Raw genomic sequence first — 13,218 nt, 5'->3', positions numbered from 1 at the left:
AACAAACAAAACAAAAAACAACACCTAGTCCTAAAATAAGAGGACTTGACGGCATCATTTGTCACATAATTCATCCTAACTTTACCTGGTAATGAGTGTTGCTATCAATGCTAGCATATTTATTTTACTCAGAAGAAAATTCGGATACCTTTATCAGAAGGAGGGAATTTTGCAATTCGGGGCATGGTTCTCACCTAAGTTAGGGTGCTACCCTCCCATAGAAACTGAGACATAGGGGTGCTGGTTTCCCTTGATGTTTACATTTCAAAGAGATGGCTTCCAGGTTTTTGAGGTTGATTTTCCTGGGCCATCAAGCTATTTAATTTTCAAAAGAATTTTTATACATTTCAAAGATAGGAGAAAGTGTTTATATAAGTTTTCTAAAGTAAATAGTCTAAGAAAAAGTAGGGCAGTATAATTCCTTTCCCTATTTTCAACAGGGAGAATGAAGTGTCTTAAAAAAAAAAAATGATTTGTCCTTACACAGAGAACAGATTTAAGAATCACAAAGGTGCAAACAATTTTCAACTCAAGAACACTGCACTTCAGTTGTTTTTTTCTTATTGATTTTTCAGTTGATTTCTTATTCAGTTGACTGAAATGGTTAAAGTCTAAAAATTCATTGTGTAAGCAAATAAGGGCTGGAAAATGGAAGTTATTCCTGATCCTGGAGTTTATCTGTATCTGGTCTTAAGGATTATTGAAACAGTTGGAAGGTGATTATAATCACATTTTAACTTGCTAGTATTTCAACATTTTAACCTCAGCACCTTGCAAATCCTGGAACATAGCAGGTTCTCAGTAAACCTTGGCTGACAATGAATAGCTGAATTGTCTAAGAGCCGAATGCACTAGCCATGTAGAGAGAGATGTGTGTCATACCAGGGTGAGTGGATTGCTCCACGCATTCCCCCAGATAATTAGCTTCATAAATATTGATGTCTCAGCATTTCCCACTCTTCTTTGCCACCCCTCCTGGGAATATCTGAAAAGCACTTTTAACACAGACTTAAGTTTAGTGAACATAAAGCAATAGCAATTATGCTGGCTAGGCTTTTCTTCAGGTATTCTCTCAAATTCTAGAACTTCTGCTAGATTTTCCAGTCTGTATCCAGGGTGAATAAAAGGGGAGCTTTTCTATTCTACTTCCCTCAACCAAAGGCATGTCTTCCTGATAGTTGGGTTTGATTCTCCAAATCTCCAGGGTTAATTTGCCGGTGATAGTAGGTATTCACCACTGCAGGTGTGGGTTGTAGGTAGAGGAGAGCTTCCTTCCTTTTGCTTATTATCACCATCAACTTTCTCATTTTCCCCAGATGCCTTTCCTTTACTTGCCAGGGTCCATTCTGATCCCCTTTATAGTTCCCTCAGCCCCCTCAGGAAGCCTCTGAGGGTTTCTCTTTCTCATCAGTCCTCTGATCACCAACTTCCTCTGTCTCATACATCTTGATTGCAGCCATACATACAAGACATGCTTTTTACTATGTATATGTATACAGAATAATAGAGTCACTTAGTGGCAATCACTGATGTAGAATTCGGCACTGAAGTCAGCAGTTTTCTCTTTCCTCAAGAAATCCTCAAATATGTAATTGTGTTTTTCTAGTTTCAACCAGTAAGATATTTGTAATTAATTTAATCTGGTTAATGATCATGAAAAAGGAAGTGACTTTTCACTTTTTGAAGGCACAAATTCTTTTGAACTAGTAAGAAGGAAGAATTCCCCAAACGTGAAGACGAACATCATTTAATACAAGGAAGTTGCAATTCATTTAAAGCTACCTTAGTAGCAATAAAGACTTAGGTGATGGCCAGGCTTTCAACATTTAAGCATTTAGTGAGTTGATTATTTGGCATTATGCCACTTAAACATGCAAATGATTGATTTCATTTTTAAAACACTTGACCACATCCTCCTGATGTTTTGGCATGTTGCCAACAGCCTCAGTGTGCTGTGTTTTTAAAAGAGCTCTCTATTGCAGTCTTATGGGGACCGGATGAATGGCTTGGCTGGGAGTCAGGAGGCAATGCTGGCTCCACCACTAAGCAGATAAGTTGGGGTAAATTGGATAATCTTGGGTAAGTTTATTTGTGTGGGTCTCAATTTCACCTTTTGCAAACTGCATGTTAATATGAAATTTTGGAGCTGTCTAATTGGCAAGGAAAATCTTCAGGACCCTATGAACAACTTTTCGTAAAGTCATGCACTTCAGCCTCTGTTGTTTTCATTGTGACTTTTAATGTACTCACTGACTCAAGGTTCAAGCAATTTACAAGGGGTTCCTTGTCATTCTTATGAATTAATACACCGTCACATACTCTTTTTGTCCCTGGGCTTAGGAGCAACTTCGTTTTTGGAATCCAATAAGAATGTTCTTCTTGGAGATAATTAAAGGCCTCTGCCCTCAACCACCTAAACAGGTTTTAATCAAAAATTGAATGTGCAGATTTTTCTTTAGAAATTATGTAAATAAGGTACAAACCAGGATGCAGATGTGAAAGATCAAAGTGGAAATTACCTCTGCTCGTCCCTTGAAGAGCAAATTGTTTTATTGACTTTTCTTCAACATAGTTCTTATTCTGCCTTGTAAGGGTTTTTCTTCTTTGCATTTTTAAAAAAATATAATTTGATCTATAAGAAAGGAAATAAAGACCTTTGACTAACATAGCTTCTGTTTTGCTAGAGGCAGAGCCAACTTTGAAATTGTACTATTTAATTACAGTGAAGACTTCCGTGGCCTCCTGAGCAAAAACCAACTAATGCTTTTCCTTTCAGAAAGCAGGCAAGAGTGCAGGCAGAGAAACAAGGGTATTTTGGTCCTCCCGAAAATAGGAGCCTGAGATGTTTATATGAGGAGGAAGTGTTTGGGCAATGTCTGTTCCTGTTCAGACTTTATCCCTTTGGGGACTGGCAGAGATGTGGTGTATTTTTCTCCTGAGAATTTCTGAGCAATACACAGGGCCTGGACAACCCTCCTTTAACAACTTAATCAATTCAAGGAATATGAGCCGCAATGCTTTGCCTGGTAGTTATGTAAGATGAAAAGAGTCTCAAAGTCGAATGAAACTGTATTACTCAGCTCTGTATCATTCACTCTGAAGACGTCCTACTCAATTTCTTCCATTTGGAGTAAAGCACAGTAGCCAAAAGTCATCAATGTTTTATAAACTGTGACTAATCCTCTACATAGTCTCTCTCTCTTTTCTTACTGATCAGATTTTTTTTGTATTTGCTGATATTTAGGTACTACTTCTCTGCACTTTTATTATTATTTTTTAAATCACTTGAGACCATGGCAAACTGTGGAGTTGAGGATTGATAGGGTCATTAGAGAAGTCTGCTCTCCCAAGCTTTTAGATTGCTTTGAAATATTTTGCTTCAAAATAGCAACAAATAAATCTGAAGCTCTATTTTCCAGAGCAGCAACACAGTGAATTTCCAGGGTCCTCCTGGCTTTTACCAAGCTGTCGCCACCCCAAAATAGTGGCGATCTCATAAACGTTTAGCAAATCATGGCAATGAATGTGGCAAGGGCGGACATAGCCAGTGTGTGTGTGTGTTTTTAATCATGCATCATTTACTACAAAGATGACTCTTGGATGTTTTGGCAAATTAATTTGTATTGCACTTCAGAGAAGGGAGAGAGCAGCTGGGCTCTAGCCCATGAAGCTGCGGTAGCTGTATTTGCTGATTAAGTTGCTGCTTCCATTGCTTTATATGAAAGCTCAAACTTTGCTTTTCCCCAAGGTTTTGGGTGAATCCATGTCAGCCCTTCTCCAGTGAGTCCGTGTTCTTGCTGTGCAATGTTGGAAACTTCAATGCAATGACAGAGCAACTATTTCTAAAACAGTGGCCCTCTACAATTTAAAAGTCAGCTACAGTGCCATCTTCTTCGAAATTTGATTGAAGATGTACTCCTGGACATTTATACAAGTCAAATGTTCCTCCCCCATCACTCTTTTATGTTTGATATTTTGTGTAACCCCACAAGAAAGGTCTTACATGGCTTAGGCATTTGCTAGGTGTCGAATTAAAAACAAATGATCTGAAAGAAAAATTGGAAGAAGGCCAAATTTAGGTACTCTTCTAACAAGAGGGAGAGGGAAGTTAATTCACATGCAAAATATTCAACACTTCTCCCAGTCTTCGTATTCTAAAGAGACTGCTGTCACCCCAGTCCTCTCCTTATGAAGTCTCATCAGTGATTCTGTCCCCAACACACCCAGCACACCTGAGCTGCTAGATTTTCCTTTCTTCTTCCCACACCAGCCCCCTTTTCTGTTCTGTTGTCATTCAGTCATTTTTTGTTTTAATTAGGAATGTATCTTTTCAAATGCAAATCCTCTTTCCCCCAGTATTTTTCAGTTCTATCTCTTAACTACTGGCAGAGTTTTGCAACATGAATTCCAGGAACCATACTTGCTTCTCTGCTTAGTGGGCAGAGGAGCAGGAGAAGCTGTATAGGCAAAACCAGAATTTGCTCTTTAACAGGAGAGAAAAAGGAGGGCTGAGAATATGCATATTTTAATAATTTTTGATGGCTATAGTCTTGTCCCTGGGTATCCATGATTTTCTTCTCAAAATACATTAAAAAATTCTGTCTTCTGCCTTTCAGAGGAGCTGTGGGGCACCAAAAGTGGATGAGGCCTGGGGTTATTGTCGGGTATTTTGTCACGGTGAAATGTGTCTATGGAGACCTTTAAGACATAAGCTGAGTTGGAGTTAACAAAGAAACTTAGGAAGAATAAAGGCTTTTCATGTCATTTAATAATAAAAAATGTTCAGTATTTTTTTATTGCTGGATAGCTCTATGACTATCTTCATATATAAGAGTATAACACTCAGCTGAATTTATACCTTAAGTTTGTGTGTTTAGTTATTTGGTTGCCAAATGGTTTCAAGAGTCCCTGAAAATGCTGACAGGTAAGCGTTTCATGTTCTGACCCACTTCAGTAGCTTTGTGGTGATGGTAGCGATGATGGTGATGATGATGGTGATGATGATTATGATGGTACCGAATATTTATGGAGAGCTTAATTTGCGCCAGATGTGTCCAAGAACTTTACATGTGTTAAATAATTTAATATTCATAACAACCCCATTATGTAGGAACTTACTGTATTTCCATGTTTCATGTAAAGGAGTAGAGGCACAGAGAAGTTAAGGAGCTGGCCTGAGCTCACAATGCTGAGTGGTGAAGTCAAGATTTAACCCCAAGCATCCTCTTTTCAAAGCTCACACTCTTAACTACTGCTTTACATTGTTACTGCTGGGATCATTTTCCATTAAATAAATTGAATTTTGATTACAATTGGCTAGCTTAAGTCTGCACACCTCTCTCCTGTATTATTGGCCCCAAACTATCAAAAATAGGATACCTATGCTACAAATGACCAAGCCCCAAATGTGCTAAGATTGACTGGACCAGAGGACAGGGGAAGCATTTAACTTACATGTTCAGTCTCATTCATATTTTCAGCAATGGCTTCACACCACCAAAAGAAGAGGCTTCTTCTAAAGAAGAGTACAATGGCTAGGGCTCACAAGGGCTGGAGCTGTAGGATCTGGCTAACTCCATACCTACCTGAGCTTTGGTTGTCCTTATGCTAATCACTCATATTAATTTACTTATACTGTCTGCCAGGGGTCACAAACTCAAATCCTGGTAGTATGATTTAGTGATGTGAGCTTGGTGCCAAGTTGCTTGTATTGACAGAGTACAACCTGCACCTAACTATGTTGCCTTTAATAAACGGCTAAACAGAACTTACCCTCGGGCTGCCTTTGGTAGGCGCTTAGCCAGTTTGCCACCTCTGCTACACATTTATCTCTATTAGTAGCACAGATTGGAAAGTTGCCACTGCCTTCTGATGTCAGATAATGTACCATCCACCTACACACTAATAAATAAGGACAGAAAGTAGAATCACAGCTTTCGGCCTATCTATGGGAGACAGACTATGGCCCTTAGGGATTCTAGTTCTGAAGAAACCAAATAAATTTCTATAGCATTATGGTCAACAGTTCAAATCTGGGCATCTGCTATTTTGTACCCAACACTGTGCTAGGTAGACATAATGGAAAACATAAAAGAAGCAGGAAAAACTCTCATCAGTTTTAGAATGCCAGCAATTTTATAGGGGAAACTAATGAACAGTACATAACATATTTAAGCAAGGTTTAAGGTGTGCAATTCAGACAATAAGTGTTAGAGGAGATTTCTATTGCAGAATGGACCAGACCTAACACAGGTAGTTCATGTAGCTGCTTCATCTCCATTATCCCAAAAACCTGTGAAATGTAAAATGTCAGTTCAGGTTCACCATCTCAAAGCCTTGAAATGCAGCAGGTCTGCCAGGATTAAGTAGAAAATTGGTGAGCAATATTTTGCTGCATTGACTTTGGATTCGTAGATATGCAGATGGGTGTTAGAATCTGCTCTGAAAGGTATACTGGACTGCTAGAAATGGCTTTGCCACTAGCTGGGAGGCTTGGATCATTGTTCTTCCTGAATACTCCCCAAAATGCATTGCTCAATTGGCTAAACCAATCATTCATTCATTCATCCAATAATAATTAGCAGTTGCTACTATGTGCCAGATTCTATTCTAACTTTATACGATATTTCAAATTCTAGGTAGATTAAGCACATAATTTGGTATTAGAAAACCTAGGTTATAATCATGGCTCTCTTCTTTATTTATAGTGAGGCAGAATAAAGTCAATTTACTTACCTGGTTTTTTATTTCACATTTGTGAATGAAAAATTGGCTGCATGTGTTATTTATGAACTGTGCCCTCTGGAGTTCTGTGATTTCTTTCTCAGGATTGCATGGGGATATTCTAGACCAGTGGTTCTCAACCAGGGGCAATTTTATACTCCCTTATGCCCAGAGGACATTTAGTAATGTCTGGAAACAGTGTTAGGAGGGGCAGTGTTTGCCACTGGATCTGGTGGGTGGAGGTCATGAATATTGCTAAATATCCTACAATGCACAAGACGGTCTGCCACAACCATCTATACAAAGATTTATGTAATCTAAAATGTCAGTAGTACCCAGGTTGAGAAACACTGCTGTAGAAGACAGACATGAGGCTAAGCTTGTTGGGCCCCTGCGATCCCTAATCTACTAACACCAAAGTATATCCACCGTTATTTTCTGGATGTAGCCAGCATAAATTTGACAGGTGATAACTCAAGTGTGGAAATTTTATTTTCTATAATTCGGCGTGAATTATGTGTTAATTCCCCCACTATATTTTTCAGTTGATTCAGAGTTGACATACAGATACTTCCAGGTTACAGTGTCCTTTCTTCTCCTCTTCAGGCCTGAATCTACCTTGGTGGCTCTTAAACACCATCCTGGTACTGAGGGGAAGTTTGAGGTCAGGGTTTGCTCTGCCCTCAAGCCTCTGCTCTGTCTGCAGCCATGCATCCCTCTCTGCTGGTCTTTGTTCACCAGTTTTTATTCTTACTGCTCTTGTCCTGCCACAACTGCAATAGCGTGCTCTAATCACAGCTGTAACAAGGCTTCTGGTTCTCTCCCTTGGCCACTTGTGTTCCCATTTTGGAGTCATTGGAAATTTTCATATATGCTTCTTAATCCCTCTAGGCTGTGGAGTCTCAGGGTATGGCTCTGTTAGACCCTCTCTATACCTGACCTGCCACTATTTCTATTCACAGTTGAAGTCCTATCCTGGAAAGGCGCACCCTTTTGAGAGGTTCTCTGGCACTCCTGATGACACATTTCTTTCCTGCTCTCAGGCCTCCCAATCCTAGGTCTCTTTTGCAGAGACTCCTACCAGCAGCTCCCTCTATGGATATCCCCTTTGCCACTCTTTCCTTCTCCCAGCTGATTGAAATTTATCTTCTTTTAAGGGTGGAAAATGGCATCTACAAAATCTGACATTCTTTCTAACCTTAGTGTATATAGTATAAAGTTAATTTTTATTTTTATCAAAACTGCCATTTCAGTGAATCCTTTATTCTTTTAAAATCTTGGCTCTTTTAATAGAAAATCTTTGTTTTTTTCAGCTATTAACTCTGATGTGAATTTCAAAACTCTAAATATAAGAATTGACTTCTTTATAATCCAGCAACAACTAGCCTTTCCTAATGATAGGAATACCATTGGCACAATGGGTAGTGGATTTTGGGATTAATCCTTGTAGTTTCAATGTCCTTTTAAACTTTAATTTGCTGCTTAAAAAAGAAGATAATTAAAGAAAGTAGGAAGGAAGGAAAGCCTAGATGGTCTGCATTCTCATTCTTTCATAGAAGATGATCTGAATGTGTAAAAAGTCTGGGTCTGTTGTGTATGCCTAACAATCTCCCTTTGTTGATGTATCCTTTTTTTCCCCCTGAATTACTATGGGAAGAGAGGTGATATAGTTTGGATATTTGTCCCCTTCAAATCTCATGTTGAAATGTGACCTCCAACGTTGGTGGTGGGCCTAGTGCAAGGTATTTATGTCATGGGGGCAAATCTCTCATGAATGGCTTGGTGCTATCCTCATGGATAAGTTCTCATTCTATGAATGTACATGGTATCTCATTGTTTAAAAGAGCCTGGCACCTCCTCCTTTTCTCGCTTACTTTTGCACTCACCATCTGATGCGTCTGCTCCCCGCTTAGCCTTCCAGCATGATTGGAAGTTTCCTGAGGCCCTTGCCAGGAGCAGATGCCAGTGTCGTGCTTCCTGTACAGTCTACAGAACCATGAGCCAAATAAGCCTCTTTTCCTTATAAATTACCCACTCTCAGGTATTCACTTACAGCAATGCAAACAGACTAAGACCAGAGGCCTTTGGAATCCCCGTAAGGAAGCAAGATCTACATATAATTTTTCCTTTGAAATTCGTTGTCAAGGGGAGAATTGGATTAGATAATTGGAAATATTTTACATGGACATTTGGCTAGACATTACTCATACATTATTTCTATCCAGAGTATTTGCTTTTGAACACAAAAATTTTCAAAGAGATAACAAAAATATTCCCTATTTCCTAGTGGGAAAATGATAAATATAATTACCAAATTTAGGGATTGGGAATCTCTCTCTCTTCTTCTCTCTCATGCCTCTCTCTCTCTCTCTCTCTCTCTGATCTATCTAATTTTTAGTATAGGTGGCAATTTCTGCCTATTATTTAGGAGAATAAAATTTAATTTCCTAATGGCAGGGCAAAGATTTATTTGAAAGGTATTGCCCATCATTTATTGATTCAAAGAATATTTGTTGAATGTGCGTTCCATAGATAAACCCCCTTATCAAATCTACTTTTTGAAAGATCAGATCCTAGTCCTGCATGCATTATTAACTAATGATGTGACTGAAAAAGCCACAGTCTTTTTATATGGTCCAACTCTCTCATCTTTAAAATTAAAGACTATTTATAGGTTCTACTTTAATGGTTCAAAATCTGTACCATTTTCTCTCACAACCTGTCCTTGGCATATACAACTTTCTTAGAATCTAATGTGCACACAAATATAATTCTTAAATACAATGGTTTAAACTGTCTATGATTAAATAATCAGTTTTAATTTACCTATGTTATTGTATCTAGTAATCATTACCAAATAAACTGTACAACACATAACAATTACTGATTGGAATGAATGTAAGCCATTGGCAATCCAAAAACTAAAATCCATTTGAACAACAAATAAGCTTTCAGATACAGTCTATACTATAATATGTAAATTCTTATTCAAAGTAATGTCAGCAAATAAGACACTTTGAAAACAAAGAAAAAACAATTTTATTCTCTTTCTTTTTTCCATTTAATTCTCTGAGTTTGGGCAAAATTTAATCAATAGAGGGTCATGTTGAAAGCTAACACATTTATCTGTGGGTCAGATTTCTTATTAAGGATTGAACATTGAACTTTTAGTCAGGACAACATTCTGGGAAATGCAGCTATTCAGTCATGTTGCATCTGCTATTGGCATCATTTATTATGAACTTTCATTCACTTAAAAGAAGAAGTAGGTAATTAGAGTTTCAACTCAAAGCTTTGCTATCTGGTGGGAGCTAACATTTTAAATTAAGGAGGCTCTTGGAAAGACACATTTCTTTGGGGGTTACTTTAGAGCCCCAAGGATAAAAATCACCTATTGACCATTGCTAAATGTCATGACATGTTACCAAAATGCATCTCTGCAGATCTTCTGTCTAGGTCAGTGCTTGTATTTCTACCTTCTCTTGAAAATGGATTATCTTGTTATTGATATTAAATGATAACTCTGGGTTCACATTTACCTTTGAATTAGAGTTGCTGATAACTCTGTTATCAGATGAGTGCATAACTAATTTTCCCCCAAGTTCTGGCTGAAGATAAGACTTTACTTACATTTTAGTCTCCAGATGGAATATGGGCTTGTGTATAAAAGTGTGCATGTGCGCCCAGATATGTGAGAGGCAAAAATAGTGTAGGAGTCGTGCAGTGTAGATCTGTCTGTAGATCCCTTTCTTCTCCTTCCCTCAGTCTGAGAGATTGCAGTTCTGGTCCTATTGGCTCTGATGCCAGTGCGGTCTCTGTTGAGTGAGAACAAAATGTTAGGTATAGCGTTCGTTTACCCCAGCTTTCTTCACCAAGGTGAGTAATCGATGAACACAGAGATGGGCTTCGAAGCAGTTTCTGTTGCTATTAGCTAACATATACAAAAAGCCTAGCCTACTATGTTTTCTACAAACATAAACAATCCAAGGTTTTTTCCCTTTAAAAATTTCCATGGTTTAAGATGAATAAATAAACAAAAATAACTCTGCTGTGTGCCACTGTCATCTGAAATTTCATTCATAGCAGATGGAATTATGGTGTTTCTGTTATTACAGATTCAATATTGGCTGGAGCTGTATATAGATTCCTATCACCTAGCTATTATGCAGGTGCAAAATACTTGGCTAGTTCACTTAGATGTTTTTGCTTTACATTTTCTGGTTTTACAAAGATCTCTGAATGTCCCAGCATTCAAAATGAACACAATCAAGGATTATCTTTTGAACTAATAAGATCTAATCTACGGAAGGATCTGTCAATTTTTTCTTCCTGAATTTTCCTTTATTGAGAAAAAACACAGGACAGAGTTTATTGTTAATTTGAAGCATATCAGGATCTCTTTAATGAAGAGAGGCAGTTGGGGCTGCATATTTTCAGTTGTGAAGAAAGGAAATTAATGAAAAAGGGAGATAACCATGGCTTCTGTGGAAGCCGTTTTGGCTTGCAGTCCAGGTGTAGTCATATACCTGTAAACCCCTTTTACTGGGGTTTACACAGCAAGATAAACCCCACTGCTGATTGTCTTATGATTTTTTGCCGAGGCCTGTCACAATACAATGCGATGAAGATGTATCAAATCACCATCCACCCCCGCAGGAAAAAATATTTGAATACCTTGTATTTATGTAGCACCTGGCTCCAGGGACCTCACAGTGCTGACACACAACATTACTTGCTGATTACATCTCACAAGCCCCTGCAGCGACTGGGTGACTGCTGTGCAAGTCCAGCGATAACTGCATTCTCCAAGTGAGAGAACAGAATGGTACTTGGAAATCCAGCTCCAGGCTTGAACTTTTAAGTGCAATGCTGCATGGTAAACTAAAGGCGAGGAAGCTTGGGCTAGTCATCAGAGAGGACTTTGTCTCCAGAGCAACATTAAGTATAAAATTAAGTTCAAGGATAGAGTGGTCATGGCTGGTAATATTTAAAAAATAGCTTGGCATTATGGATTATTACTAAGAAATAAAATAAGAGGCCAGTTATCAGAGAAAGATTTTCTGACCCGTTGATTTTCTCCAACCACCATTTGTTTCCTGTGTGCCGGTGACTCATCAACACACAGTGAAAGAACTATGCTTATTGAAATCTATATGATGCCACAGCTCAACTTGGAGGAGAAAACCGTAACAGAGGCAGGAGAAATCTGTGGCCAAAGGAACATCATATGCATCCAAGCTATCTGGGACCTGGCAAACCTCCCAGCTCGGCAATTTAGCACATTTATTGGGGGTAATGGAACACACCTCTATATTAGAGGGGCATGTATTTAATTTTTCTCACTGTATTTTCTGGATGTGTCAATGTTTTCACTGGCCATGCTATAGAGCATATGGGGTCTTCAGAGTACAGAAAAACATGTGGTCTTGCTTTCCACTTAACAATAATGTCCCCAGTATAGTGGCTTATTTATAACAAACTGATGATGTTGAGGATGTCCCCTTTCCCTGTCTCACTTCCTCCTTATGTGTTTCTGGTACATGGGCTATGGACAATGATTACTTCTCTCTATCATTAGCTTGGCCTGACATTTACAAGCAGAATGATAATAATCTTATTTTTATATGTGAGAAAACTCAACAAAACCCTCAAGAAACTGCAATTAGGAAACTGATTACCATATTGTATAACTTACCAATTATACCGTCATTACTGTCAGAATGAAGGAAAGAAAAAAATATAATAACTATGGGCAACCACGACAGGCATAAGGATATTTCACTTCCTTTTCTTCCATATTCAAAATGAATAAAAGTACAATAGACCTAGGTCCACCTTAGACCTAGAGAATTGGGGCCTTTCTCCTGGGTCCAGCGCTTTAGTACAGGCTTCTTTTGCCCTTCTCTGGTTGTTCCACTTCCCTGGGGAGAGGAGTTCCTTGATAACCAAGTGAGCGTGCCCACTTAGAACCCACTCCCCTCTGGGAGACTATACTGTAGGTACTCAAGACCTGGACATTTCCTAATCATTGGCCCCAAAACAACTTCCAGTGATTTTGTGTGTCTTTTCCACCAGTTCTCTCTAAGTCTGAGGACGAGGGACAATTGTTTCAGGGGTGTGTGAATGGAGGTTGGGTCTCTGCGCTGTGTGTCCCAGGTATGCTTGTGAGGTCCCTCCTTATGTGATAATGAATAGGGATGAGATCAGGAAGTGGTTGCCTTGTGAGCTGGGACTGCTAATTGTACTCTTTCCTTGCACCTTGCAGTGTTGGATGTGGGTCTATATAGATACGTGCCAAAAATTCCCAGTATCATCTTACTTCTACCGACACAACCACATAGTGAATCTTAGGTTTCTGGCAATAAAAGTAATTTTTAAATTTTTCCTTGAATTACTGCAAAGCACTGTCCCTTGTTCTTCTTGTTAAAGTCAAAAGGCCAATACTCAGTTTACATCCTGCTTTTGAATCTTCTCAATTTTTGTGGAGGCAAAGAA

This window comes from Hylobates moloch, unplaced genomic scaffold (genome assembly GCF_009828535.3).
Source record: "Hylobates moloch isolate HMO894 unplaced genomic scaffold, HMol_V3 SCAFFOLD_6, whole genome shotgun sequence".
NCBI classification, from domain to species: domain Eukaryota; kingdom Metazoa; phylum Chordata; class Mammalia; order Primates; family Hylobatidae; genus Hylobates; species Hylobates moloch.
The sequence above is the reverse complement of the archived record's forward strand: the minus strand, read 5'-3'. Positions refer to the sequence as shown.